Genomic DNA, 4,203 nt, shown 5'->3' on the forward strand with positions numbered 1-4,203 from the left:
CTTCTTCAATAACTCATCCATTTGTATTACTTTGTTGTCTAAACACAGCATATGTGAATAGATTATTCAGTTTCTTTTGCTATTGATTTCTTTTCAAATTCCATTGAGATTATATATGATACAATGAATTATTGTATTTTAATCCAATAATAATTTATCTCAGTCTTAATAAATGGTGTATGTTAGAATAATGTGCAAATAATCAAATGTGTATTCTGGAGCTGTTGTGTTGAATATTGTACAGATTACTTTTTAAATCATTGTACTACATACATTATTGTTTTGATGTTTCTTAGCTGATTATTTGTTTTGAAGATCTATTGTTTTCAATGATTTTATTTGAATCAGGGAAAAGAAGTAACCTGCTATTATTTTATGGAGGCCTTATGACTATCTGTGGATTTATAAAAACTAGGGATATCAGCATTGGGAACATTTACATTTTTAGTAGCTGTATCTTCCTTTTATGGTGTGGAGATCAAATTCAGATCCTTGCACATGCCAGGCAAGCACTCTACCACTTTCCAATCCTTAGTTATACCTTCTTCATGTATTCTTGTTTTATTCAGTGTATAGTAGTGACTCTTTGTGTCTTAAAGCCTATTTTGCTGGTTATGATTATGACTTCCTGCTTAATTACATTTGTTTGGATTATCATTTTCCATATTTTCACTCAATCTGTTTCTTTGCAAACAGATTAATTTCTTGTAAACAACATACTTCTGAAATATGCCTTAGCCCAAGCAGATTCTCCGTATCTTTTAACTGAAGAATTAAGATTATTATACTCATTGTAAAAACTGGGTAATATCTAAATTTTATTCTTCTTTTTCAAATATTCTGAGTTCATTTCCTCCTCTCTTACAAGTTTTATGTTCTGTTGTACTGTTAATGTTTGATTCCTTTCGATTTCTCATTTGCATGTCTACACTTATAATGGGATATTTTCTTTCAGGAACAGTCATGTTTGTGCCTGTTTCTTCCTCTTCTGAGTGGAGGTTTCCTTAAGCACTTCCTTAATACTCATCTGTGGTCCTGCATTCCCACAATTTGTGTTTTTCTGAGATCATATTTCTCCTTTTATTCTGAAGGGTAATATTGCTGTATATACTAATCTCAGTTGAAAAGTGTTTTCTTTGGGGACTTGAAAGGCATCATCAGTGCCCTTCTGTCCTTGAAAGTTTCACATGAAGTGACAATCATCTGTCTGGACCTGGTGGGTGGATTCAAAGTAGGGTGGAGGAGGAAGGCACGGGACACGATGCTCCTGGGGAGATGCTCCTCAGAACTGGGTTGGAGCCAGGAGAGCCCTAGTTAGGCACAAGGGCAACCAGACTGTAACCACCTGGAGGACCCATCTGTCCCTAAAGCCCACCGGAGGTCCCAGCACAGAAAAGCCTCAGATTGGATCATCCTCCAGTAGTCCTGGAGAGTATTGGAGGTTTGTTGAATGCCACACCCTCTGTGACACCCCAGGGGACAGAAGCACTCCTGTACTAAAAACAAAACAAAAAGCTGAGAAGAAAGTGTTTAGTTGCCAGCCAGAGACTAATGGATGCTCAGCAGCACTACATCCACTATGCCAGGGATGATCTGCAAGAACTCAGACCTGGAGTTTGATTCGCTGAAGCCTTGCTTCTATCCGGAAGAAGATGGCATCTATTTTGGCAGGCGGTCGCGACTGTATGCCTCGGGGGTGGACATCTGGAAGAAGTTTGAACTGTTGCCTATGTCTAGGTTGTCACCTAGAGGTGCCTTGGTGGAACACAGCCTGGAGCCAGTGAACTGGGCCACCATGATGCTGCTGCCTGAGGCCGACCTATGGGGTAACCCGGCCTAGAAGGATGTTTTTGGCCTGGGAGGATTCCGTGGCCTCACCAGCAACCCAATCATCAATCGGGACTGCATGTGGAGTGGTGTCTCCACCCGGGAGAAGCAGGAGAGTGCAGTAAGCAAGAAGCTGCCAGACTGCTCTGGGTCCCTGGCTGCCAGCCCCAGCACCTCAGCCCCTGGAGTGGCAGCTGCAGCCATCTCTGTGGACCAAGTGAGCACTCAGCTGAACAGCAGGTGCAGGGCATGGGAAAGCCGCCTGGCTCACAGAGCTTGCACACCTGGATTCAGAGTGCATGGACCCTGTTGTGGTCGTCTTCACAGCGAATAAGCGCCAGTGGTTGCCAGTACCGGCCATCCCCACCAGTGCTGGCACTGTGGGCACTGTAGTCGCCCATGGTGACCACCAGGCCTTCAGCACCTCCTGAGAGGGAAACCTGAGCAACTCAGATATTGAGGAGGAAGATGAAGAAGAAATCAATGCGGTCACGGTGGAGGAGACTCAGTGCTCCAAGACTGTCACCAGGCTCCGCACAGTAGCTGGAGCGCCCTGAGAAGGCAGCTCTGGGCCCTGGGTACCAGCAGCCCAGTGAGCTGATCCTCAAGGGCTGCATCCTCATTGATGTGCAGCACAACTATGCCCCGCACCACTTTCGCCCTATGTGGACAGCTAGGACACGCTGCTGCCCAAGAAGCTTAAGCGCACGGCTTCACTAGGGTCCCTCAAGTGTGTCCTCCCACTGAAGCCTACTAGATTGGGTCCTTGCAACTCAAACTTGGAGGACATTGAGGGTCGCCGCAACCACAACATGATGGAGCTCCAATGCCACCATGACAGCATACGCTCCAGCTTCCTGAACCTCAGGGATCTTGTGCCTGAGCTGGTACACAATGAGAAGGCCGCTAAGGTGGTCATCCTGAAAAAGGCCACCGAGTACATCTACACTCTGCAGGCTCCTGGTAGAAAGAGAGAAACTGCACGCAAGACAACAGCAGTTTCTGAAGAAAATCAAACACTCTAAGATGTATTAAACGTTGTTTTAACTGACAGTCACTACTACTTTGCACATGTTGACTTGAAAAAAAAAACTATTGTGTTGACATTAAGAAGGTTGGTTTACCTTCATATTGGTCCCTTGTCAAGTTTGGACCTGGATAGGGGGCAAGTCATGGAGTTCTAGTGGGGCCTTGCAAAGTCTAGGAATAGGATGCTAGGTGACTTCTTTCTTTCCTTTAACATCAGTGATGGCCATGAAGGGTCAGGACAGTTGGGAACCTTGGGAGGCTATTGCAGTCATATTTACTCCAAGTTTCCAGAGTCAGCTCTCCTTTTTACAGGAGTGATTACATTCCAATAGATGCCACAGAAAGGGAATCGACATTTGATGTCCTTGGGGGAACATTCCTGTAAATTACATAGGCTGCCCCACCCAGAGGTCAGTATTACACTGGAAGTTCACACCTAAGTATCATAATAAGACCTCAATGTTTGAGGACCATGTTTTGTACACAGATACATTGTCAATCTCTGTTACATATTGTGCTAATTCTTTTACTGTCTGTACTTTAGTATGATGCTGACAGGTAACTAAGTTTGATATTTATGTTTACATATGAAAATGAGGAGTGAAGGTTTTTAGAACGACTTAATCACTTTTTTGAATTAAGAAACTTTTTAAAGAAATATATATATATATATATGTATGTATGTATATTCCCTTTTCTCCAAGTTTATGTCTTTCTGTTAGTGTATTTGCTTTCTCTGAAATGCACTTTTGGTCGTAATATGCTGTAAAGAGGTTATCTCTTGGTCAGATCCATTTGAAATAAACACCTCTTGTACTTGCACATCCATGGCTTTCTTAAAATGGGAGAAATTTGGTGCTGTATTCCACTGAATATGTTTAATATACTCTTTGCCTTTAGCTTACCTTCATCAGGTATATCAGTGAGTCAGATGTTTGTTCTTATAACGGTATCATAAAGATCTTATGTCTCAGAGATCTGTTTACTCTTGAGTCTTGTTTTTTCACTATTCTTGTGAGAAAATATGACCATATATAGTCATGTTCAAGTTCAGATATTCTGTTTTCTACTTAATCCAGCCTATTCTGGCTTTCAATATATTTAATGTATATTAACTATACCAAATAATGGATTCATTGCAACATTTTTATTTTATGTATATAAAGTACAATGTTAATATTTAACATCCATCAACCTCTCTTGGTCCTTTCCTCACACAGTAATTACCATTCTATATTCATGGCTTTTCAATTCTTAGTTCTACATATAACAGAACACATGATGTTTATCTAAAGTGCCTTATTTGTTCAGCTTTACAATCTCCATTTTCATACCAATCATATAAGA

The 4,203-nt window shown here is 41.8% G+C and overlaps 1 pseudogene; it reads left to right on the plus strand.

Annotated features, from left to right (window-relative positions):
- Positions 1-1,555: 1,555 nt before the first annotated feature.
- LOC101825113 lies at positions 1,556-2,862 on the plus strand (annotated as a pseudogene).
- The last annotated feature ends 1,341 nt before the right edge of the window (positions 2,863-4,203 follow it).

Source organism: Mesocricetus auratus, unplaced genomic scaffold, assembly GCF_017639785.1.
Source record: "Mesocricetus auratus isolate SY011 unplaced genomic scaffold, BCM_Maur_2.0 contig_6573_pilon_obj, whole genome shotgun sequence".
NCBI classification, from domain to species: Eukaryota; Metazoa; Chordata; class Mammalia; order Rodentia; family Cricetidae; genus Mesocricetus; species Mesocricetus auratus.